The 27,965-nt window shown below is 38.4% G+C and overlaps 1 pseudogene; it reads left to right on the forward strand.

Moving 5' to 3' along the window:
- The first annotated feature begins 21,106 nt into the window (after nucleotides 1–21,106).
- LOC140512567 (large ribosomal subunit protein bL12m pseudogene) lies at nucleotides 21,107–21,675 on the forward strand (annotated as a pseudogene).
- Nucleotides 21,676–27,965: the final 6,290 nt, after the last annotated feature.

The following is a 27,965-nucleotide window of genomic DNA, read 5'->3' on the forward strand; positions in this document are numbered from 1 at the left end:
AAACTTTTTCTGTGACCAAGATTAGGAAGTGGGAGAAGTTCTAGGAGAGTTATGGTATTTGCCACCAAGAGGGGCATTGGATTAAGAGCAATATACTAATTCCCCATTCAACCTTCTCAATTTTTTGCTTAAAAGATAATGGGCTTTTAATTCAGATGTAATTGAGTCACCCGATTAAGGCTGGAATGGAAAAACTGCTGACACAAATTCTTGTTTGCCTAGGGAAAAAAAAAACAACAACTAGGTGATGATAGTCACCATTACCTCTCTCAGATTTCAGATTTATGGAACTTTAGGATCAAGGAATCAATGTTGCATCCTTGCTGACTATCATTTCCTCATTACATCTAAGTAAACTTTCTTTTGATAACATCTAAATTGATTGGAAATTTGTTGGTGAATTCCAGTATTGAATGTGATTTGCAGAATGGTCTTGGTCCAATGCTGAGCTAAAATCTTTTAGAAATGGATTCTGTACTCCCAACTTCTCTGGACCAAGTTGCCTCTATACGAACTTTTGTATCTGTAGATGTTTCCTTCTGCTAATTACTCAGCTTCATGCAATATGGCAGTGAATCTCCACATCACATCTTCTAAGACTTACATAGATGATGAATATATTCCTGTAGTGCCAAGGGAAACTATGGTAGCCATGAATATCCCAGCACAATTCTGAATTTAGAAATACAACAGACTCTCCACATGGAAGACAAAACCAAAGTATTTATTCAGACATCAAAAAGTCAAATACATTACAGTAACAAAAATCTATACACAATAACAATGCAGAACACAATCCCCAAGCCTTCCCCTTGCTAGGCTTCCCAGAAATCAGCTTCATTAAACAAATCACAAACAAGCTTTCACTCCTGCTAGCTAGCTGCCCATTTGCTTGAATCTTTCCTAGCTCTGACTGCTCTCTGACCAAATTTTCTCTCAGCTTAGCTATAGTTCTACCTCTTCTTGCTCCACCCTTCCTGCTCCACCCCTTCAGCAAACTCCTCCCATCATTGGTTCCATGTGACTCAGATTCATGTGACTTAGGCTTCCATGTGGCTGAAGCAGTTCACATGGGCCTATTAGTGAATGGGAAAGATCTTTCCACTTAAATTACCATTACATGTGACCCCAAGATCTTTTGTATTGATTACATAGGTTGGTGGGGCAACTAGTATCAACAGAACTTTAACAGGAATAACAGAAAATAAGCATGTAAAACAATATCTCAGGGTGGGGCTTGAGCAAAAACACCCCATCACTCCCCCTCAAACAAATGGGGTCCAAAATCTTGAGGTAAGGGACAAAATTCTCTTCTTCCATAACTGCTTCCTGCTGACATTGGACATAGAGTTGTCCCTGTCCCAAGAGGTCCCATTAGAGGCATGCAGAGCCTGGTTGCTATCTGGTGCAGGGATGACACAGCACATCAGACAGGGGTGACATCTGGCTTAAGTGATCAGGCATTTGCTGGTGTAGGGTATTAAGCCTGCAGAAAACAAATCTAACAAACAAAGAACAGACAAAAAGCCAAAAAGAAATAAGGAGCCAATAACCAGAAGCCAGGGAAACATAGGGTCAACCATGGTTTTGGAGTCCATGAACTCACTATCATAGCCTCCTTCACTTTTGTTTACTGGTTTCCAAATTGCTGTTTTGGGGTCATCGTTCTGGCTAGAGGTACACTTTTTAAAATCTGAGCTGGGGCCTGGTCAACCTCCCATTCTCCCTGCAGGTGTGACAAACTTGGATGCAATGTTTCACGAGTATCTTTAGAAGCAGCCCTAATTTTCTTGCTGAGTCTAATATCAGGCCTATTCCCTCAATACGTTTTGTTCATTAGTTAAGGTGCCATATGTTCTTCCAAAAACTACCCCTGCTCTCAATAGAACAGGAAACAATTCTTATCTTGTCAATCTATTCTGCCTTTGAATCCATTGGCTATTTATTCTTCTCTCTCAAGGAAATTTTTCATTTTCAAAGATACTTACCATCCAAGATACCAATGATTATCCCATCCTTTGGGTAAACTGACTCAAAATATTTATGACCTGCTGCTGAGTAAAATTCTAAATTGCCTCCCAAAACACTGTATGGTCCCCTTGATTCTCTTGTTCTGCTTGTGCCTGAGAAGCCACCCATACATCCTTTCTCTTGTTACTTTTTTGCTTCTTTTTGTGAGCTAAGGTAACAACAGCTTTTTCTTCAACGACCTGAGACTTTCTAGCTTGATCTTCTAAGGAGAGTTTAAATACTACAGCATAAAAAGCTTTTATGCAAACTAATCAACTCCTTTTCCATCTGAATATTCTCTTCTAGCAGCTTGTGACTGCTTTTAAGTATTATTCAATAGCTTGTTAACAATGCCCATTCTCTTCTACATATCCCTGCCATTTCTCTCCCTGGTTCTATTGTTATTCCTTGGAAACATTTTTCGAAGTCTCTGGGTTTTCCCTTCTGTAGCCTTGGTTCCAGTTTTTACAGAGCCCTGTGCTTTTAGCCCATTCTCTTGCCAGGGAGGAATAAAGCAAATCCTCCCACCCTGGGAGATTCATTTCTTCCTCCAAAGCCTTCCTGCCTCCAAATAGAGTTCTGATATTTCATGATCCTATCCCTGTTGCCAGCACAATATTTTCACAGTGACTATGGTAGCTGTGAGTATTCTGGCACAATTCTGAATCTAAAAATACAGCAAACTCTCCACATGGAAGACTGAACCAAAATATTTATTCAGACACCAGAAAGTCAAATCCATCATAGTAACAAAAATCTATATGCAGTAGCAATGCAGAGGACAAAACCATCTCCAAACCTTCCCCCTGCTAGGCTTCCCACAAACCAACTCCATTTCACAAATCACAAACAGGTTCCCTTAAACAAAATCACAAACAAGCTCTTTTACTCATGCTAGCCAGCTGGCTGCTTGCCTGCATCCTTCTTAACTCTGATTGCTCTCTGACCAAGATTTCTCTCACCTGTCCTCTAACTCTATGTTTTCCTGTTCCACCCTTCCTGCTCCAACCCATCAGCAAACTGCTCCCACCACTGGCTTTGTGTGACTCAAGCTCATGTGGCTTAGGCTTCCATGTGACTCAAACAGGTCACGTGAGCCTGTTAATGAATGGGAAAGATCTTTCCATTTAAATTACCATTGCAATTTCCCAAATGTACAGTAGGAAATTTAGTACTTCTATTTGGGATAGTCAAGTTCCATGACTTCTTATTATCTGAGAAGGTTTTTTTTTCCTCTTTTTGTCTAGAAGGATTAGTCAGTCTAATCAGCATTTGGTTTAACTTAAAGAATAAGGATATAAAATATTTGTGAGAAAGTCAGCACTTACCTTGTGAATTCATGTCCTTAGTAGATATGAGTGTATAACATTTCATTTGTTCTTATGGAAAGAAGAGGAGGAAGGACAACTTCCATTTAGAGTAATGACAGAATACATAAAACATTCAAGATTCAGCTTCCTCAGGCATGTGCAGAAACTGTATGGACATCATTACAATATTAAAGATAAACTTAAATAAGTGAAGGGATATTACTTATGATTGATCTCTGTAAATATAATAATTAAAATTGTCATACTGCATAAACAGATTTATTTAGTGCCATATGAGTTAAACTAAAAAAAGAATTACTTTATAAAACTACAAAAATAACAATCTTTATTTGGCAGAAGAAAATTTGGTCAAAGATTTCAAGGGAAATAATCCAAAAAGAAAATTAAAGGAAGAACAACAGTAGTTGTCATCTAAATTATTTGGTATTGGTACAGCAATATAATAGTTGATCAGAAGAACGTATTAGATGCATAACATCCAGAAGAAGTTGAGCACAGAAATTTAGTTAATTTCTTATTATAATTATTGTTTGCTGAGGTTCATAATAAATTATAATTTGCTGTGGTTGTTATTGTTTGTTGTTATCTAGAAATACTACAGGACTTTGGGGTATGTGAAGAACTTTAAAATATTATCTTATTTTATGATCATGGCAACTCTGATGGGCAGGTGGCATTAGTATTCCTATTTTATACATAAGGAAACTGAGAAAAACAAGTTAAGGGATTTATCCATGGATACACATCCAGTCTGAGTCTGAATTTGAACTGAAACTTTCCTGAGTCTAGGTCAAAAAATTAACAGATAAGGACATATTATTTGACAGCTCCTGGGAAAGCTGAAAACAGTCTGGCAGAAACTAGATTCTGGACAATATTTTAAACCATAAACAATAATCATCTCTAAATACAAGTGGGCCTTAGCTACAAAATGTTATACTAAGAAATTGATAGTAGAGTGGTGTACATAATTTGGGAACTTGATATATTGTTCTGTAAGAAAGTAAAGGCAGATTACATTCAGATACCTATAAGGCATTTGGTGGCTAAATGTACAGAAGACTGAGCCTGAAATCAGGAAAACTTGAGTTTGAATGTGGCCTGAGACACAACAGCTTGATGACACTCAGCAAGTCATTTATATGGCCGAGCCTCCGATATTTGTAAAGCCCTTTGCAAACATTAAATGGCTGTCCAAATGCTATCATTATCATCATCTTTTTCTTCTCGTCTAAGAAATGACAGGCAGAATACATTATGGAGGGAAAATGCAAATAATTATTATAAATAAACGCAGAGGTGAAAGTTAAGGGGATGATCTCATCAATAAGGTAGATGATGACACCATAAGGAATCAACATTGAATCCAATAATATGTTGAAAAGAAACAAACTTAATGCACGAATATGCAAATAGTTTCCAAAGAAGGGAATGAAGCCCATTTTGATCTAATGTTGGCATAGAATGTGAGATGCTGGTCTATATCTAATTTCTGCCAAACTGCTTTCCACTTTTGCCATCAAATTTTGTCAAATAGTGAGTTCTTGGCAAAGATACAGAGGTGATTTGCCATTTTCTTCTTCAGCTCATTTTACAGATAAGGAAACTGAGGCAAAATAAGTTAAGTGACATTAAGATTCACACAGCCAGTATCTGAGGCCAGGTTTTTTTGAACTCAGAAAGATGTCTTTCTGTCTGCACTCTCTATCCATTGAGCCACTTTGCTACCAAACACTAGTTTGCTATGTTTATTTATTACTTTGCATTGTTTACCTAATCTATTCCATTGATCCACCACACTCATTCTTAGCCAAATCCAGATTATTTTCATTACTGCTTTGTAATACAGGTTGAAATATGTTAATAAGGTTAGATTTTTAATTGGGCCTTAAAGAAAGCCAGGAAGATCAGTAGTTCAAGAAGTTCAAGAAGATGATGAAGAGATATATGGGACAGCTGAAGGAAATGTCCATAGCAGAGTGATGGATTTTTTGGGAGTCTCATTTGTGGAAAGCCAAGAGGTCATTATCACTGGATTGGAGAGTCTGTGTCAGGGAGTAAGGTGTAATAACACGACAAAGTTGAGGGGAGCTAGGATATGAATATCTTTGAGGCAGTTCCGCCATTCATGGAGGCAGTAGGAAGTCACAGGCATTTATTGAGTAGGGAGCATGACATAAAAAGGCTAGTTTTTAGAATATCACTTTAATGGCTAAATGGAGAATGGATTAGGGTAAGAAAAGACTTGACTGACTCAAAAGCAGGCTATTGCAGTAATCCAGGCATGAAGGGAAGAGGTCTTACACTTGAATGATGGTAGTGTCAGAGCAAAGAAGGACCATAGTCCAAAGATACTATAAAAGTGGTTTTGAAAGATCTTTGCAACATATTGTATATGGGAGGATAAGCCATAGTGAAAAATCCAGGCTGACTGAAGTTTTGAGGTTGAGTGACTGGGAAGATAGTGGTGCTCTCTACTGTTAAAAGTAAGGTTGGAGGTTTTAGGAGAGAGGGAACACCTTCCATTTTGTACATATTGTATTTAAAAAGTATATCAGACATCAAGTTTGAGATGCCTGAAAGGCAGTTGAAAATACAAGATTGGAGGTGGGCAGAGTGATGGGATCAGGCTAGGTAGATTTGAGAATCATTAGCTGAGGGAAGGTAGTTAAATTCATGTGAGCCAATGAGATTATCAAGTATTACAGAAGAAAAGGGCCCAGATCAGAACCCTTAGACACATCTGCAATTAGAGTATATGATCTGGGATAGAATTACTCAAAGAAGAGAGAAAAGGATCAGGTAGACAAGTAGCAGGAAAACTAGTAGAGAATAGTATCCTGAAAACAGAAGAGAGTATCAAGGAGAGCATGATAACCAGTATCAAAGACTGCAGAGAGGTCAAAGAGACTCAGCATTGAGAAAAGGCCATTTCATCTGTCAGCTAAGGGATCATTCTTAACTCTGGAGAAAGTTTATTTAGTGGAATAAGATAAGGTATACTGTAAGGGCTTACAAAGAGAGTGCAACGAGACAAAGTGGACCCAGCTAGGTTTTATCCTTCCTGATTGTAAAGCCAATCACAGTCTGACAATTGAAGACTGCTGCTGTGAATGATTTCAAGTGTCTAATCTGATAGTATAAAGAAGTCTCCATTTATTCAACAACCGATAAATTTTACATTATTCAATAAAATCAAGTATAACATTCATATCAACATCCTTAAGTAAAACATATATGCATGTATGTATGTATGTATGTATATATGTATGTATGTATGTATGTATGTATGTATGTAATAGCAAGCAAATAGGATCTTTTACTGTTTTTGTTTTAGTATAATCAAGTGCCTCTGATTGAATATTGTGGTTAAAGATCTTCCCCATCCATTAATGGACCTGGGAAGATTTGTAGGACGGCCAACACCAGTAGATAGAGCACCAGTGCAGGAGTCAGGAGGACCTGAATTCAAATCTCACCTCAGACACTTGACGCTCACTAGCTGTGTGACTTTGGGCAAGTCATTTAGCTCCGATTATCTCATCCTGGGTCATCTCCAGTCATCCTGATGAATATCTGGTCACTGGATTCAGATGACTGGAGGAGAAGTGAAGCTGGTGACCTGCACAACTCTCCCTCACTCAAAACAAAGTCAGGTGCAAGTCATGTCATCATTTCTATGATGGCATAGTCTTCTTCTGCAATGAAGGACAAGCACATACTGGTTCTAAAAGGCTGTGGTTACTCTGGCTCTGAAAAAATGTATAAGTGTTCTGATGTGAGATTTACTCTAGGGCTTACTCACTGGAAGCATTTGTTTGGCCAGAAGAGACTCTGGGCAGCCACTGCAGAGCTCTCCCTACCACTTTGAAACCCCAGATGTTTGTGCTTCTCTCTCTGGTAACTATGGATATATGCAATAGATAGTTGGATCTGTCTGTTGATCTGAGATGTATGCATTGCTCATGTCAGGCAACTGGAAGCACTGTCTGTTGATTTTGCTTTCTCTGTATTTTCTCTGAAATTCAGAGTGCTGACATTTCCCCCAGAACTAAGTGAATGATACATGTCGTTGCTTAAAGTGATTGATGATCCCTCAAAAGTTGACTTTCCTTTTAGAAAAACAGATCAAAGAAGTTGTACAGCAGGCCCTCCTCTGTATGTCAGGGTCCTTGATTTTACAATACACACACACGCACACGCGCGCGCGCGCGCGTGTGTGTGTGTGTGTGTGTGTGTGTGTGTGTGTGTATCATAACAATAGCAATATACCCTATAAATACCAAGTATCCAAGTAAAGTCCTTTTCCAAAATGCCACACTATCTTCCCCTAGGTCCCTGTCAAAACAATTTTCTTCAATACACAATGTCCAAGTAAAGCCTTTCCTTATTGTAACTGGGACTTCCAAACCCCATGGCTCCTCCTCAATGGGCTCCTCCTCCATGAACCTACCACTCCAAGCTCTTGCCAGGCAGGCAACCATCTGCTCCTGCTCCTTGTCTCAGCTTACGGAGACTGTTCCACTGCAAACTCTTCTCCATTTCTAGAAAAACAAAGCTTAACATAATTTTATTTATACACATGACCAGCACCATCAACTGAATTACCTCATAAATACCAACAGACAGGACTTCTGTCTGAGAAATTTACACAGAAGTAAAGAAAGGGCTTCTGTCTGAGGAGTTAACACAGATCAATAGACAGAGTATCAACATCACAAACATTCTTTTTGCTAGGCCTCCCCACAAGCCAGTTTCCCTAGCCCACGTGTAGTCACTTCTCTCTCAGCTCTGTTTGACTGTTCTCTCTACTATACACATGCATACATACATACATATATACATATGTGTGTAGATATATATATCCACACAAACATATATACATATATACACATACATATATACACTACATATAGTGTATACATACACTATATAGTGTATGTATATATATATATACACCATTTGTACATATATACACATATGCATACACACACACACATATACACATACCGTTTCTAATCAAAGACTCTTAATTAATTCAAACAAAGACAAGACTCAAGCAAAGGCACTTGACTGACTAAAACTGAAACAGCAAAAGATCCTACTTTGCTTGCTGTTACACTGGTCTCAATAATGCCTATGTGTTTAAATTTCTATCCATGCATTAGAACCTCCAGTTTCTCTTGTATGTTGACCAACCTGTGGGTCTATCTGTACCAATATGTGGGACAATAGGTTTTATGATTTGTTATTTTCAATGAATTTGTCTCCTGTGAAATCTTAAGTGTTTCACTACTCATTATTGCTCCCAGTTTTATTCTATCGTACGTACCTTTGAGGATATACGTACTGAAGTGGATGTTATTTCCCCCCGGAGCCCCTGAGTTGAGAAATATCTGTTGAGTTTCTAGGCAGGGTTGGGCCCTCCCTTCTGTTGTGCCGCCTTGCCTAGCAGCTGCCCCCCCTTTGCCTAGTAGCCACTTTCTGTTGGGCCCCCTTGCCTAGCAGCAACTTGGGCCCCCGTCAAAACTGTTCCGTGAGATATGTTTGCTGTCAAGGCTGTACCAGGAAGTGCCGAAATGCTTAAAAGGCACACACATTCCTTAGTTCGGGGGTGCCTCCTCTGTTTTTTTTTTCCATGAGACAGCCGCCAGCCCGGCTAATAAAGACGCTCTCAAAATTCCCAGTTGACTCTCGCCTGTGCTTTTTCTCGGTCCGTCCATTTCAGTACAATCACCTTCTCTCATTCCTTTTACTTTAAAGTGCCTTTAATTAGATTTCTAAGACATTTAAGAAATATATTTATGCTTCTTGACTTTCTAAGTTGAATCTATTTACAGGCAATATTTTTGGAGCCACCGCAGTCCTGGATTGGTCCTCACTTTCCCATGGAACTGTATTTTATTAGTTCCCATTATTAGCTCATTTTATGAAAAATCTATTAACACCATGAAACCTGAAGATGAATATCTGATAAAACTATTGATCCATTTGCTAATTAATAATAAAGCTATACTCTATGTCCTATTTCAACAAAGGTAAGTTTCTGACTGGCAAATTCAGAAGGTTAAATTATCCAGATTACATAGGGTGGTATATTGAGTTGAAGGAAAACACAGAACGCATTACGCACAGGTGCTTCCTGCCAAGGCGTGTTTGAAATAAGGTTTCAAAGAGATAAGTGAAATGCAGTTAAAAGGGAAAGAAATTAGTTATCAGACAAGTCTGAGAAATTTTCCGTAATTCCTGCTGAGAAGGGTGATTGTTTGAAGTTTTCATGGAATTACCAAATATGAAAAAGAGGTTAGAGTGGACAAAGCAAATTTTTCTTCCTAATTCATTGATCCTGAAGCTCATTTTCAGGAATCTGTTTAATCACTGGCTTAGAAATCTTCCAATGTTCCTTCCAACTGCGATACTGCAAGTCTCTGTGCATATCTAGTTCTTCTGCATTGATCTGCATTACAGGGTGATGGAGATCCTGTAGTTTATTTTGAGTGGGTGTATAGTTGTCAAGAAAGGCAAATACGTTTGACGTAAGGGTTGTTTTCCACTTTTGATGTCCACCTGTCTCCCAACTCTAACCTGTTGTTCCAAGAAGCAACAGCATGCACAGAATTCACAACGTCGCAAACAATTCTGGCAAACTGGTTAGACCATATTGAGAATAATTGGTAACCCTTGAACACATTAATATTTTAGGTCGGTAACTACCCTGAGCGCGTGAAGACTTCCTGGGGTGTAATGGATTGATGTGAACAATTTCTTCCTTTTGAAAAGTGATGGAAAAATACATTCAAATGAAGGTTGCAGGCGTAAGGGACCTGATTTTGAAATCCAGAAAAAGTAAAATAAAAACTAACAAACAAAAAACAGGGCCTGGAGGGAAAAGAAGCCTAGACATCTAGGTTTCCTGCGTAAAATGGATCCAAGATAGGCAAGTGACAATAAAATCCGGTAAAAGGACTTTTAAAATCTGTATTGATACTAAAAGTATCAAAAAGTAAATAAACAAACTTCTGTTTGAAGCAGAGAGGACAATGAAGATGGGCATCATCAGAGGAGGCAGGATTTCTTAATTGGTTTATTTTTTTCTTAGCTAAATGGAAGAACCTTTTCATTAGAAATGACAGAACCAAAAAAAAATGCAAACAAGGAGTTGATATAAAAGATAAATAATGAATTATAGTAAGAAAGAACATAGTCTATCTTGGGGAATTCACATTAGTTGGCCCAGGATAAATATATTCTCAGGCACTGAAAGATTTGGCCAATGTGATTGCTGAGCTTCTGTCAGTGAGAAATGAAAGTACTAGAAATATGTCAGGGATAATCTTCATGTGAGATGAAACAAAACAACACAAACAAACAAATCACTTAGCTTTAGTTTTCCCTTGGTAATAGCAATGTCCTAATTCTTTTTCGACCCCTGCACATAGCTTTGTGATGAAAGCACTTTCTAAACTGCAAAACCCTGTGCTAATGTGAGTGATTATTACTATCATTATTGCTGTTTCTGCTTGTAGACAGGATAACGGAATTTGAGGGAACTGATATATTGATCAAGTGAAAGGGTAGAGAGAAAAGAAAAGCCTAAGAAGGGATTCTGGGATCCTATTAGTGGGCATGATATGAATGAGGAACCATCATAGGAAGTGAAAAAAAAACAGACAGATAGAACCAGGGGGCCAATAGCGTCATAAAAAAACTAAAGGGGACAGGTCATCCAGGAAAGGTAGAGTGATGTGGTGGATAGAGCTTTTTCTAACTCATCTTAAATTCTGCTGCGCAGTTAAATCCTCCCAGAGACTATACAATGGATTTTGGAGTTTAGTTCAGTTTAGAATCTCTTATTCTTTTATGAGACTTTTCGTGGCGGCCAATGGCTTCTTTGCATCATATCCACAGGCAATGTAGTCACTCTACTTTGCCTGTCAGAGGTAACATAAGGCAATAGTATCAGTTAACTTCTGGTCTCCTACTCTCTAAAACAATTGTGCCACGAGTCCTCTGATTTGCCTTCATTTCGTCTCCTCCAGGACTCTGTAAATGGTAAGTTGAACACTGTAACAAATATTTACCCCTTTCAAATCAGAAGGATATTCTACCTGCTTGCTTTTGCATTATGACCCATTTCCTTTTTTTTTCTTAACATTGGTGTGAGGTTATCTAGATACGCACAAAGCAAAGTCTTATTACATATAGAAGAATAACATAGGTTTGTATTCTGGCATCCCCTCAGAAATATACGTGCTACTACTGCGGTCTTTGCAAACTGAGAACCCACCATCTGCCCCTAGTTTCACATTAGTAATCTATGGCAATAAGCAATAGCACACGACTATAACCCTCCTCACCCTCTGCAGAAGATGTGGAGAGGAAAGCAGGAAGTCTGCTCTACTTGTGGTGGCAGTGCATGCATTGCTGAACCACAGTGCTAAGCAAAGGAACAGGGGCAATTGATGCAGAGTACTAGGTGTGTGTGCGTGTGTGTGTGTGTGTGCATGTGTGTGTGTGATGTTGTTTCTGGGTCAAATATGTCAAATATCCCATATTTCTGGAACACGCACAGTTTTATAGCCTGTTAAGCTAATAAATTCTCTAATTTGATCCTCACAGCTCTGCAAGTTAAGTGATGTTATTTTTTTCCCATTTTTCTATTTTCCATTCCATTTCCATTTTATACTTGAGGAAACTGAGACAATCAGCAAGTGAGTAACTTGCTGAGAGTCATACAGCTAATGTCTGAGACTGGATTTGAATGAAGCACCAATTCTCAGTCTACTAGGTTTAAAGATGACGCTGCATTATGAAGGGCATTTATGCTATAGTATGACAAAATAGTGATTCAAGTATTGACAAATTGGAATGATTGGTTAGATCTAATAAAACAACATTTTTAAGTGATAAATATAAAATTGAATTTTTGTTCAAAATTGAGAAGCAGAGAGTTTTGGACCGATGTGGGTTAGTAACATTTCTTCTGAAAAATATTTTTGAAGATTTTTCTAAGTTAAGTATGAATCATGACTATTGAAATAACCACAAATATCATTATAGTTATATAGTTAAATCAACCAGAGAAGCAGATGAGTATCAATCCATATTAAGAAAAGTATTTTTGCTCAGTTCAATATGGATGTACTTCCTTCTCGGCTATTCTCAGGTTAGAAGACATTGACAGTCTTATAAAACATGCTTTTGGTTGTTTTTGTTCGGGCATTCGGTCATGTCTGACTCTTTGTGACTCTGTGTACCGAGTATGCCAAGCCCTACTATCATCCACTATCTCCTGGTGTCTCTCCAACCTCTTGTTCATTGCTTCCATGGCACTCTTTATCCATCTCTTCCTCTGCTGTCCCCTTTTCCTGGTGCCCTCAATTTATCCCAGCATCAGAGTGCTTTCCAATGAGTCCTGTCTTCTCATTATGTGGTTTAATTGTTTAAGCTTCAGTAATTGTCCTTCTAATTAACAGTCTGGAATAATTCTTGAAGTAGTGACTGATTTGGTCTCCTTGCTGTCCTAGGAATTCTTAAAATTCTCCCTCAACACTACCATTTGGAAGCCAATTCTACATCCAGTGATCACCTTTTTGTTGTAGTCCAACTCTCACAATTATACATACTACTGGAAAAACCATGGCTTTCACTACAGGGACCTTTTTGGCAAGGTGATGTATCTACTCTTTAGTATACTGTCCAGATTTGCCACATCTTTCTTTCCAAAGAGCTAGTGTCTTACTTCAATGGTTGTAATCACTGTCAAGTAATTTTTGAAGATAAAATCTGACACTTCTTGAATTTATTCTCCTTGTACTTGCCAGGTGATTGCACCGGGTGTTATAATCTTATTTTTTTTTAATGTTAAGCTTGCATCTGGCTTTGACACTCTCCTCTTTAACCCTCATCAAGAGACTTTTTCATTCCTCATCATTCTCTGGTATCAACGTGGTATCATTTGCATATCTAAGATGGTTGATATTTCTCCCACGAACCTTAATTGCAGCTTTTGATTCATCCATCCTGATATTTCACATGATGTACTCTACATATAAGTTAAATAAATAAGATAACAATACACAAACTTTCCCAGTCTTTAACCAATCAGTTGTTCCAAATTAAATTCATACTGTTGCTTCTTGGCTCACATACAGGTTCCTCAGGAAATAAGATAAGCAATTCCTATCTCTTTGAGGACTTGATACATTTTGTTGCAAGCCACACAGTCAAATATTTTACTAGAGTCCATTAAGCAAAAAATAGGTGTTCTTATGAAACTCCCTCGATTTCTCTATAATCCAGCAAGTTTTGACCTTCATGTCTTGTGTAACCCTGCATCGTATCACTCATAGTTTCATTGAGCTATGCAAGCCCTTCTGCCACAACACAGCTGTGACCAAGAAGGGTCAAGTTCACCAAGAAGACTAAATATAAGTTTAAATTTAAGACATTATGTCTAGAAAGAGAACCAGTCTGATCATCGTCATAGAATACTCCTTTGTGGGTAGTTGCATGGATGCTGGTTAAAAGGATTCCATGGGAGAAAGGGAATGACTTGATATCTTTAGCCATATATCAATGTTTTCTAGATCTCAACCTGAAGGATTAACCACTTTTCAGTTTGTATTCACTTATTCCTTTTTAAAGTCACAGTGGCCCTTGTTTGAATGGCTAATTCATAATGTACCTATTGTTGAGGGGAAAAAGTCTTTCTTATTTAAAATAATGTTGATCCTGGGCTCCAAAAGCCCTAGGACATTGTACTAGATGGTCTCCAATTTTCCCTCCTACTTCCCAAATCTTTGGGTTTGTGGTTCTGTATGTGTTTATCGTGATGTGGGTTTAGCACATAGGTCTTTCATTTCTTGAAGAAAGCAACAGTATTCCCAAGAAACCCAAGTCTCACTACTGATCAACACAAAAGGACTGACTGCTTGAAAAGCCATGGACAGAAACATAGTGATAAAGAACAGGCAGGGCCTAGTTGCTCCAGGAAAAGATGCACAAATAGCAAGGATAGAGCATGCTGAGTTGAAGAAGAAATAGGTGCTCACCAACAACAAAATGGCTTTAGTGGCTCTGATTTCAGGGAAGACTCTGGGGGAGAGTCTACTACGAATGTGCTGGACTCGCTGGTGGTGTCTGTACAGAAGAAACAGCATATATCCACTATTAACAACTATTAAGATTACAAATATAGAGTCATAAAAAGACTTCCAAATTTGAAATTTCAGTGAATTCATGACATAAGAGTGGAGAGAGCAAAACCCCTGTTTTTCTCTGCCTTTAATCTTTGTGCTATTCTGTCTTAGATCAGTTATAGACACAAGAACAGGAATATCCATTAATAGATTGAGAATCCAACAGAAAACACAGCAAAGAATGATGCATTTTGGGGATTTAACTTTGAGGATTGCCCACTTTGGGCTACTGGGGCTGATGCCAATGGCTTGGAAGCTACTAAAGAGGCAGGTACTGCAAAGGGAAAGCCCCCTGAATACTCTCTGCATGTACTTTAGGATTATACATTCAGCATCATTCAGAACAATATTACCCTCCCAAGAAAAGATTACTGTAGAAATTCCCAGGGAAAGAAGAAAAATGACATTAACAAAGGATACTTGGACAAGAATTAGGTTTATGCTTCTGGGCCTCTTCTGAGTGATGAAATGAAAAGAGTAATGGTAAATGAGGAAAAGGTTTCCCAGGACTCCAGTTATCATCTGCACCAAGTGGACAATCCCCAGGACTTCATCACAGAAATTCATTCCTTAGATGATTTGGTTAGTAGAACTGCTCTCTAATCCAACATGATCTGAGGAGGAAGAAATGGAATCCTGACTATCCCAGCCTAAACTTCCTGAGGAGATTTCATAATTTCCTCATTTTTCCAATAAGAAGAAAAAATTCTTCCCAGTTAAGTTGGGTAGGAGGCATTTTAGAAAATATTCTCCTTCTAGACCTCTTGGGAAGTCAGTGATGCAAATATTATGTCCCCCATGTTGTAGACACTTCAAAAAACTATAGTATCAAGGAGGCCGAATCTCCAAGATGCTACCTGTCTCTCACATTTCACACAGTTAATAAGTATTGGAGAAAGAACTGAAAATGGAACCAACCTCAGTTCTCTTTCTTCTGTGTTTAGTAATTTTAGGTTTGGATAAGGTCCTGGGGAAGAGATTAGGAGAAGATACAGTATTGCTCAGACCTTGATGTCAAGGAACCAAAGATCCATCATGAGAGGCACATGGATATGAATATAAAAGTAAATTTCAAATAACGTATGAGGTGATCTGTCTCCTCTGTTGACAGAACATGGCAGACATTGCCAAACAAGGAGTTCCCCTGCTGCTTGCCATTTTTTTCTCCTATGTTCTCATATGGGCATATGTGTAGGCATATGGGGAAATATATATCACACACACGCATATATATATATACATATATATCATGTATAGGTTATATACATATACATATGCATGTACGTATATGTATATGTGTTATACATGTATATTATGTGCACACACATATACGCACACAGAACAGCTAAGCAACCATTGAGATCTTAAACTACATTCAGAGAGGAGTAGTGACCAGGATCAAGTGAGAGGCCCAATATGTTCTTCCCTGGTCAGACCACAGCTTGAGTATTGGATTAATTTCTGTGGCCATTTTTAGAATGATATTCATATCCTTGAGAGCATCTAAAGGAGGGTTAAAAAGCATGTTGAAAGGCCTAAGGAGCATGTGACAAGGGACAATGACAGCTGCAGAGGCAGTGTTATGCAATAGCTATTGATGGTTCTGGCATCAGAGAAATGGGTTTAAACTGATCCCATATAATGATTATCTACGCACCCTTGGGGAAGCCATTTAGACTCTTCATGTGGCAGGGTTATATTGTAACTTCAGTCCCAAAGCTCATTGGTTGGCGATTTTCTTCTCAGTGATGGACCTGAATACCTTACCCTGAGTCAGCAGTGGGGCTGAGTTGGCAAGAATAGGAGAGACGAAGAGTTCTCCAGGCTTCTACAGACCTTCTTTAAGCTCAAGAATCTTCCTTGAGTTTTCTTCAAGTTTCAAGTCACTTCAGTCTTTGGGAGCTTCTGACTTCTACCTCTGAGAGGGAAGATGGATAACACCAACCTCACTTTAGACTGCTTAAGGTAAAGACTGAGAAGACATGAGAGGAGCCAGCATGCTCCATCCTCTCCCTCTTCTCAACTTGCTACTCTAGAGACTTTGGGCAATGCCCTCTTGGATATCATCTAGGACTCTCTCTTGGTCAAGCTGAGTTATTTCATCCCCAATGGGAGAACTCATTTATTCTGCATTGGCTCATATTCATTCTCCTATGCTACTTTCTCTGATTTCTGTTTTGCTATTCATTTCAATGAATGACTTTTCTTTGCCAAGTGCTATATGTGTGTTCATTTTGAAGTTGATATTTAGAAAGACAAGGGCCAAACCTTGGATACAGAGCTTCTTTCAACAAATAATGCCATAGTGATTAGAGGTTAGCTTGCACAAGGTCACATCCCCTAGACTAGCGGTGAGAAATCTGTGGCTTCAAGTTCACCTGCAGTCTTCTAGGTCCTTGGGTGTTGTCTTTGGACTGAGTCCAAGTTTTACGGAACCCATCCTTTTTTAAGAGTATTTGTTTTGTAAGGTTTGGATTCAGTCAAAGGCCACCTTTGATGACCTAGAGGGAGCAAAGAGAAATAATTCTAGTGTAATATTCATTCTCTCTGAAAAGGGCAGAGTAGTGTCTAGACACAACTTCCTTCCAGAAATTAGTCTCCTCCAGAGAAGTGTGGTGAGAAGAAAAACTAGAGATGTCTCCTTTTCCTACTTTGAGCCACATAATGACACCCTTACGCTGTGTGGGGGGCAGGTCCTCACTGCACGAGTGCCTTGCTACATGTGGATCCTCATCACAATATAAACAATATAGATGAGTCTTATGATAAAAGGGACAACTTGCTGTACTTGTGAAGGTGTTCTGGGCTGTATTGGTGACTTGGTAGCCATTGTTTTGGTATGTTGTTAGAGGTTTGGATTGTTTAATAACCGACAGCAACAACACCATTCATGATAATACTTATATAGCACTTTAAACCTTATCAGATTTTTATACATATTATCTCATTAAAGTTGGAGGAAAATCTTGGTAACTGGTGTGATAATGTCCATTTTAGAGATGAGGAACTGAGGCTGAGGGAGGTGAAATGATGCTCAGTGTAGGTGTCTGAGGCGGTTTCTATCTCTTCTCTTCCTGTACCTAGTCCCACACCCTATTGCCTTGGGTCTGTCCCATATGCCACCCAAATGATTGGGTCATTGAATTGTATATTTTTATGCCATTTTTACTTCCTTCTTCCCTCTTTTCACAACGAGACTGCTAGATCTCTTGGATAGAGAACCTTCTTACCATGTTCCATAATGCTTGGCATATAGCAGAGACACAAAAAGTATTATGAATCAGCTGAATGTCCAACAAACCCTTAAGATCTAGGAATACTCATCATTGCTCTCACTTTCCTAGGGAGACATATAGCATTCTGCCATGTGGACTTAAAGGGTTTCTGCCACCTTCCTTTTTTTGTTGTGGTTGTTTTGTTGTTTCTGACTCTTTGTGACCCCATGGACATATGTCCATGGAGTTTTCTTGGCAAAGATACTGGAGTGATTTATCATTTCATTCTACAGTTTGTCTCCATTATACAGATGAGGAACTTGGACAAATAAAGGCTAAGGGACTTGTCCAGGGTCATACAGCAGGTAATGACTTGAGGCCAAATTTGCATTTAGGTCTTCTAGTTCTCTTTCCACTCCACCATCTAGCTTTCATGTCTTCATTTTACTACAGAGAATAAAATCTTTTTTCTCCCTTACTTCTTACACAGTCAGTGAAAATTAGGATATGATGCAGGCTTCTAGGGTTTTGGATGCTCTTCCTTTTGTCTGTAAACAAATGATCTCAATGCCATCATTCAATGTCTTTTGGCTTGCTGAGCAGCTAAAGATCTGCTAGCTTTGCCAATAAATTGAATGTGCTCTGAACTTTGTGCCTCAGTTTACGTTGATTTGGGTTTTAAAACATGGAATGACTTTCTAAGCTTTAAAATAACAGGTAAATGTTTTTTTTAGAAAATAATTAATCTATATCTCTAGGTTCTCACATAAAGATGACATTTTATGTCTCCTTTTCTTTTACTGTATTTTTTGTTGTTTAGTCATTTTCAGTCATATCTAACTCTTCATGACCCCTTTTGAGCTTTTCTTGGCAAATACACTGGGTGTTTTGACTTTTTCTTCCCAAGCTGCTTTTATAGATGAGGAAACTAAGGGAAACAGGGTTAAGTTGCTTGCCCAGAGTCACAACTACCAGTTGTCTGACGCTGGATTTGAACTCAGACCTACCTGGATCAGGGACCAGCACTCTATCCACTATCCCAGCTGCCCATGTTTTTATCATTATATGTATATATATGTATGCATATTTATATACACATATTATCTGTACCCCGTTGCATTTTTCTTGTCCTTTTATTGTGTTTAGAGTTCTACGGATGAATAGACTTTTATTGTCTATTTACGTGCATGTGTATGTGTGTCTCTTTTTACCCTTTGCCTTGGTGGTCAAATCAGTGATTGCTGGTTTCGCTGAAACCCAGCTTTGAATCTGCTTTGCTCAGCACACCTGACAAGCAGACTTGGCATCCCTTACTTTAAAGAACAATTTGTAAAACATAAAAAGTCAATAAATATTACTGAAGGCTAGGCATCCAGTAACTAGGAGCAAGGGTGGGGGGGTGATCATGGGAAGGGACAGAGAGAAAAACAGAAGGGATAGAGCAGATTGGAATGACAGCTCAGAGATACTGCTGTCATAGAAAGCTGGAGGTTTATATAGCACTGTGTCATGAACACTGAACCACAGTGAAATGTTTGAAAAGACTGCTACTTATCTGCATGATTTTGAGCTTCTCCCTCCCTCCCTCCCTTCCCCTCCCCACCCCAGCAATCAGAGTTAAGTGACATTTCCAGGGTCACACAGAATAAAATCTTAAATGCATTCCTCAGGATACTCCTCTGCAAGCTGAGAAAGTCAGACTGAATGAAACTCCTTTCAGCTCTAATCCTAGAACTCTTGGTTTGACAACAGATCAAGTTCAGTCATATATCAAACATGTCCACAACTGCCTGTATTCCAATGCGAACTGAGCTCATTGCCCACATTTTCCCTTAGTACAGAAGACATTACAGGGTGTAAGACATGTGGTGGGGTGGAAGGAGCTGAAGCCAAAGCCTTGAAAGACAGACACTGCTTCAAACCATTTAGCCACCCCCTCTTCTGTTTTCAAATGTTTGTTAGGTAGATCTGAGCAAGTCCTATTCATCATGCTGGGATCCTACTGGAGAATTAAGACACTCCTCCCCTCCAACCCACACACAACTTGGCCTCACCTTCCATGACTTCCTTAGGCTGTGACTTGACAAGCAATTTCCCAGTGTGTTTTTGGTACAAAATAGTTAAGAGACAGCATCCCATTCATTTGAGCCTATACCTACATTCCAGCTACAGTCTAGGTTTACCTTAAAGCAGGGGAAGGTGGGGGGGGGGGGGAGAGAGAGAGAGAGAGAGAGAGAGAGAGAGAGAGAGAGAGAGAGAGAGAGAGAGAGAGAGAGAGAGAGAAAGAAAGAAAGAAAGAAAGAAAGAAAGAAAGAAAGAAAGAAAGAAAGAAAGAAAGAAAGAAAGAAAGAAAGAAAGTGACAGATACAGAGAGCTACAAAGACAGAGACACACAGACAGAAACACAGGGAGACACGCAGACAGACGCAGTAAGACAGACAGAAACAGATAGATAGGTAGAGACACATGGAGACAGAGACAGAAAGACAGGGAGAAGCAGAGAGACCAGAGATAGAAACAATGAGAGACAGAGAAAGTCAGAGATACAGAGACAGAGATGGAGGGACATACAGAGACAGAGAGACAGAAAGACAGAGGGGAAGGACAACATCACCTGAACCATCACCATAGCAGACAATGTGTTCTTTGTCATTCTGAAGGATAACACATACCTACATCAACATATTCCCCATGATCCCTGCTTTATCTCCAGGACCCAAATACTCAGGGATATCACATTTTCCTAGAAAAGGGTCTTTCCCAATCAATCTCAGTCTCTAAGACTAAGAAATTGTCACTCACCTAGTCTGTCTCTGCTACAAGAAGAATGTGTGGGAAATCGATGAGATGTATCTGAGTGCATCTCCTCTAAGACCTTTTATTTTCAAATCATCTGCAGGAGCAGTGACACTGTGTGCATGGGGAATCTAGAATGTGTCTCAAAATAAGCCAACTTTGGTCTCAGGTGCAAATCTCAATCAATAATGACTATTGATTAATTGGAATTTCCATAGGAGCACCTGTGAGCAGCAGGGACAGAAACTTTTCTTGTATCTCAGGAGAAGGTAACTAGAGGGAGTGAGGATGAGTCAGGGTCTTGGGGAAGGAAAGTCATGGATTCTTAAGAGCTGATGGGTAATGAGTGGCCCTGTGCATGCACCTTGAAGATTCTACTGACTATTCTACCCTTTCATTCAATTTCCTTGAATTTAATACAATCAGCATTTATTAAGCACCTACTTTGTGCCAAGCACAGGAGAAGGAAATGTCAAACCACTCCACCATCTTTGCCAAAAAAAACAAGCAAAAACCAAAACATCAGATGAGTGACGTTCTCCTGTCCACCATGATGCTGGTTGAGGCTGCCTGCCCCATGCAGGGGTCCTGCTTGAGTTTCTGGGCTGCGACCCTCCTGCATACCAGGCTGCCACTACAGGTTACTTGTGCCCTGAGGCTAATGAGAACCAGCTATCATCAAAGAAGAAATGAAACTCTGGCTGGAGCCACTCTGGACAATGCCCCCAAACAGTACCCTCCTAAGATTCAGCAGTTAGTACAGGACGTTGCTGGCCTCACTGTACTGGAAATCTCTGATCGCAATGAGTTTTTGAAGAATATGATACTGATACTGCAGATGGTGCTGCTACTGCAAAGGCAACCCCTGGGGCAGCAGATGAGGAAGAGGCACCCAAACAGAAGGAGCTATCACATTTCCGTTAGGCCTACAGAAGCCAAGCCTGTGGATAAAGTGAAACGAATCAAGGAAGAAAGAACTATATCCAAAGCATAAAGCTCATCCAGGCGAAGAAGCTGGCAGAATCCTTACCCCAGGAAATCAAAGACAATGTTGCCAAATCAGAAGCTGAGAAGATTAAGGCAGCTTTGGAAGCATCTGGTGGCACTGTGGTTTTGGAGTAGGAGTTTGGGATTTTGAAGGACTTGTGCAAAGTGGGGCTTCCTCTAGTCCAGTCTGACCACTTGGGCAGTTGCCCCATGTGTATTACTGCCTGCAGACCCAAACACATGTGCTTAACTAGTGTGGCTAGTTTGAGTGAGAACTTTCTCAGCTTTCCAGGGTACTATATTCTGGGAGGGAAGGGGAGGCCCATCTGCCCAGACCGTTTTAAAAGGCTATTGTGAAGAATGACTCTGTGAAACATAACAATGAGGAGCAAGTTTGTTCAAACAGTAGTCTATGAGGAAAACATATCATTACCCAGAAAAAAACCACCAAGCAAGCCATAGACAGTATTGGCATCATATGGTCTGTAGGGTCAAGTAAGAGTCAGACATGACTTGAGCAATGGAACAATATACCAGTACTATGCTGAGTGCTGTGGATGCAAACAAGAAAAACAGGCAAGTCACCACCTCCTCCTCCCCCACCTCAAGGAGCTAACAATCTAATTGACACAAAATGAACACACAAAATGAAGCTAAAAATGAGAAGATGGAATGTGGCCATCAAGAGCTATGCTGTTCTGTGGAGTGAATCCAAGTAGATCTGCTGATGGAGACTGGTGTTCCATGAATTGTTGCTTTTTGTTGTTGTCCAGTTGGGTCCAACCCTTCAAGACTCCATTTTGGGGTGGTTTTTTTTTGGTGCAGATGCTGACATGGTTTGCCATTTCTTTCTCCAGCTCATTTTACAGATAAGGAAACAGAGCCAAACAGGGTAAGGGATTTGCCCAGAACCACAAAGCCAGCAAGTGTCTGAGGCTGAATTTGAAGTTAGGTCCTCCTGATTCCAAGGCCAGCACTCTATCAACTCTGCCACTTAGCTGCCCAAAGATCACGTTTGCAATAATATGAATACTCTAAATACAATCAGGCACTGCATTTTTATGATGAAATGCCCTAAAAGAGCGTGATTTAAACCATGTGGATACGTGGCAGCCGTTCATAAGACAGAATTTTAAAGGAACTGAGGATATGTATTCTGAACAAGAGAAAAGGTATCAGGAGCTCAGTAGTGACTTTCAAGTATTTAAAGACAATCATGTGGAGGAAAGATCGTTTTTTTGTAGACCCAAGGGGACAGTTTGGGATAAATGAATAACAGTTGCATAGGAGAAAATCTCTGTCAGTTTTTAGAAAGCAACAATCTAATAGTCATAGCTGTCTAATAGTAGATTTGCAAATGTTAAGGACTTGTGAGTTCTTCATGAGTGGACTGAGCTTTTAGGCTGGTATAGAGGAAATTCATGCTCTGGTATGAGGATGAAAAGATGATCCTTTAGGACCCTTCCTCCTTTGAGTTTCAATGATTTAACTTGAAGTTCTCAACCAGGCAACAAAGGAGGCAAAAGGAGATTTTTATTCCATTGTAGCAGTGAGGAAAATAGATTAATGACTAGTGAGGCGACTTGCACACAAACTCAAAGCAGATGTCAAATCTAGGGTGAGAAAGAGCCCAGATGGATCCTCCTTGCCATAGCATATAGTTTCTGGACTAATCTTAGATGCTACCTACCTTTGTTCTCTAGGTTAAGTGTTAAACTGGATATTATCAGTACAATAGTAAATTCTAAATATTTGTATTCATAAAAAAAATCAATACCTTATGTGTGTGTGTGTATGCATGCATGTATAGACACTGAAAGGAAGGAAGTAAAGTGGTAAGCTTAAGACTTTCATGCTCACATATAGCTGACCCATCTGATTAGATCTGTTCCAAAGTTTGTTAGGAGCTTTTCAGGAGAATAATTTAAATCACTCTTCTATAAAGGGATCAAGTTCCACAAAACCATTCAATTGAAACTCAAAGACACTGTTCTATAAAAATCAGTGCCACTTCTTTAATATTCCTTAGGAGCTGACAAGAAAATTGTCAGATACCAGGTACAAGGTGGGGAGATTTCCAGTGATCAAATTTATCCTGAAGTCATACAAAGTTTAAAGGAGCAACTATACCTCGCATAAGAGTCAGGATTGCTCATTTTCATAAGAAAATCCCTCCTTGAAGGCAGACATGTGTATGCCGTGAATGAAGATGGAGAGGAAGAAAGAGAATGGGTTTAGAGCTTTAGTCATCTATAAAGAATTCTCCAAAATCTAAACCTGAAAGAATGGTCACTTTTCAATGTGTCCTTAGCCCCCAATTATATGTAAAAACAATTTTTAACATTCATTTTAAAAATTTTCAGTTCAAAATTCTCTCCCTCTCCCATGAAACCCCTCATTGAGAAGGTAAGCAATTTGATATAGATCCTACATACATAGTTATGCAAAAATTTTCCATAAACGTTATGTTATGAAAGAAATCCTAGAGCTACTAACCTCCCTGCCTAAAGGGAAAAAAACCCTCCAGAAAAATAAAGCAAAAACTAAAAGTATCCTTCAATCTGTGTTCAGACACCATCAATTCTTTCTCTGGGGTTGGATAGAATTTTTCATCTTTAGTCCTTCAGAGTTACCTTGGATCATTAGATTGCTGTGAATAACTAAGCCATTCACACCTGATCATCTTACAGTTTTGCTATTACTTTGTACATGGTACATTTAACTTGGCATCAGCTCATGGAAGTCTTTCCAGGTTTTTCTGAGAGCATCCTGTGTATCATTTCTTATAGCACAATAATATTCCATCAAAATCACATACCACAACCCGTTCAACCATTCTGCAATTGAGGGATATGCCCTTTATTTCCAATTCTTTGAAACAAGAAAAGAGTTGCAATATTTGTGTGTGTATGTACACACACACACATACATACATACATACATATATATATATATATTTCCAAGATGATGCCCACCATGGCACCTATGAATATGACAGCATATTTCCATATTTGGATCACAAGATATAACATTTCCTTTTCATGCAAAACAAAACCAAAACATTTATTCAAACACCAGAAACTCAAATCCATCATAGTAACAAAGAAATCCATCATAGAAATCAAGAATTCTATACACATTATCAACGCAGGGAATACTGCCATACCCAAACCTTCCCTTTTTGGCTTTCCCACAAACCAACTCCCTCAAACAAAATCACTCCCTCTCTCACTCACAGCTAGTTGCTTGCTTTCTCTCTCTTTCCCAGATGTGCCTGTTGTGCCTCATTTCCTCTGAGCTCTGCTCCAGTCCTTCTTGCTGCACCTCTCCCAGTTACATGTGACTTAAACTCATGTGAGACAGGCTGTCATCTGACATAAGCTGGTCACATAGGCCTATTAATGGATAGGAAAGATATTCTCATTCCAACAATAATACTTTAACAATACAAGGTCCATTTCCTTTTTTTAAAATCTCTTTTGGGATACAGACCTAGTGGTACTATTGTTAGTTTGAAGGGTATGCATAGGCCTTTGTGCCTATAAAATTGCTCTACAGCATGGTAAAATCAGTTCATAACTCCACCAACAGTGCTTTAATATTTAATTTTCCCCACATCACCTACACCATTTACCATTTTTCTTTTCTGTTCTATTACGTAATCTAATAGGTATGAGGTAGTACCTCAGAATTATTTAAATTTGCATTTCTCCAATCAATAGTGAGTAGGAGCTTTTTTTCATAAAGTTATGGATAGCTTTGATTACTTCACCTGAAAACTATTCATATCATGTGATAATTTATCAGTTGAGGAATGGCTCTTATTTCTTATAATATTTACTCGGTTTTCTATATAGTTGAGAAATGAAACCTTCATCAGAGAAACTTAGTAGATATTAATGTATAACAATCCATTTGTCCTTATGGCAGGAAGAGGGGGAAACTTCCATTTAAAGTAACTACAAAATACATTAAATATTTAAGGTTCAGCTTTTTCAGGCATGCACAGAAACTGTATGGATACCATTAGAACATTAAAGACAAACTTAAATAATTGAAGGAATTTTACTAATGACTGACCTCTACAAATACAATAATTAAAATTGTCATACTTCATGAACACATTTATTTAGTAAAAGTAAAAAAAAAGTTGTTTTATAGAACTACAAAAATAAGAATGTTTATTTGGAGGGAGAAAATTTGATCAAAGATTTCAAGGAAAATAATCCACAAACAAAATTAGAGGGCAGAAGAGTAGCAGTGCCATATTTCAAACATTACTACAAAGCAGTATTCATCCCAAATATTTGGTATTAGTACAGAATTTGGAATTAGTACAGAAACATTACAGTGGATCAGAAGAACATGTAAGATGCCTAACATCTGTAGAAGCTGAGCAGAGAAATTTGCAGTTAATTTCTTATTATGATTGTTGTTTGTTGTGGTTAATAATAAAAAAAATTTGCTGTGGTTGTTATTGTTTGTTGTTATCTCCAAATTCTACAGTACTTTCAGATATGTGAAGAACTTTAATACATTACCTTGTTTTATGATCATGACAACTCTGGTGGGTAGGTGGCATTAGTATTCCATTTTACACAGGAGGAAACTGAGAGAAATAAGTTAAGGGATTTATCCATGGATACACATCTACTAAGTGTCTGAGTCTGAATTTGAACTCAAACTTTTCTGAGTCTAGGTCAAAAATTACAGATAAGAGCATATTATTTGACAGTTTCTGGGAAAACTGCAAAGTAGTGTGTCAGAAATTAGATTCTGGACAATATTTTAAGCCATAACCAATAATAATATCTAAATGGAAGTAGTCCCTAACTACAAAATGTGAAGTTATAAATAATAGGTACCTGTCATAAATATGGATGATAATGAGAAAGGATGAGGAGAATCACTGAAGAAAAAATTTATAATCTGATAATGTAATTTTAAATCAATGAACAATATCAAAAAAGTTCAAATTAGAAGTGAAATTGTCAACTCAGAGAAAAATTTTTTTCAGTCAAGTCCTCTGATTAAAGTCTGTAATCTAAGATGTATAGGTTACTGATTCAAATACTTAAGAACAACATTAGCTGCCTCGGAGTGAAATGGTAACAGTATAGTAAATGTTAATTTTCTAAAGAAAAACTACAAGTTATTGAAAACTACATGAAAATGATCTAAATACCTAACTTAAAATATTCATTAAATTAACTCTGATTTTCCATTTGTCACCCATCAGGTTGAAAAAATAATAGCACTGGAATAGGAAAAAAACGTGGATGATCCTGGGAGAATAAACTTACCAAAGTAATTTTGGATAATGGTGTAGCTGGGCATTGGTTTAACCATTTTTCAATGCAATTTAGAATCCTGCCCCCCAAAACCTTCTAGTTACAACACTCTAAACAGTATTCCCTCAAAAGATAAGATAACCTGAGAAATGAGCTATTTGTGAAAAAAAGTATTCTGACCTTTTGTTATACTGAGGAACTGGAAATCAAAGGGGTGTACGTAATTTGGGAACTTGATATGTTGTTCTGTACTTAAATAATGACAGATTACATTGAGATACCTACAAGGAATTTGGTGGGGAAGTACATAGAGGACTTTAGTTTGAATGTGGCCTCAGATACATAATATCTTGATGACACTTAGAAAGTCATTGATATTGCTGAGCCTGCATTATTCCTCATCTGTAACATGGCTACAGAACCTATTGTTCAAAGTTATTTTTAGAATAAGATGAAATAATATTTGTAAAGCCCCTTGCAAAGCCTAAGCCATTGTCTAAATGCTGCCATCATCATCATTTCTTTTCTCTTGTCCAAGAAATGATTAGCAGAACAGATTAAGGAGGAAAATGCAAATAATAATCTTAAATAAATGACAATGTGGATGTTAAGGGGATGATTTTCTCAATAAGACAGATGATGACAACAGAAGGAATCAACATTGAACTCAATAATATGTTGAAAAGAAACTGAATTGAACTAGTGTCCAAAGAAGGCGATGAAACTCATTTTGATCTAATGTTGGTATACAATGTGAGATGCTGGTCTAAACCTAATTCTTGCAAATTGCTTTCCACACTTCCAAGCAAATTTCCTCAAATAATGAGTTCTTTGCAAAAATACAGGAGAGGTTTGCCATTTTCTTCTTCAGCTTGTTTTACATACAAGTCAACTTAAATGACTTGTTCAGGCTCACACAGCTAATATCTGAGGGTAGATTTTTTTGAGCTCAGGAAGATGAGTTTCCTTTTCTGTACTCTTTATCCATTGAGCCACCTTGCTGTCAAATACTAGATTATTATGTTTATCTACTACCTTGCGTTGTTTACCTAATCTACTCCACTGATCCACCACTCTTTCTTAGTCAAATTCAGATTGTTTTCAATATTGTTTTATAATACAGGTTGAAATCTG

The sequence above is a fragment of the Notamacropus eugenii genome, chromosome 6 (genome assembly GCF_028372415.1).
Source record: "Notamacropus eugenii isolate mMacEug1 chromosome 6, mMacEug1.pri_v2, whole genome shotgun sequence".
NCBI classification, from domain to species: Eukaryota; Metazoa; Chordata; class Mammalia; order Diprotodontia; family Macropodidae; genus Notamacropus; species Notamacropus eugenii.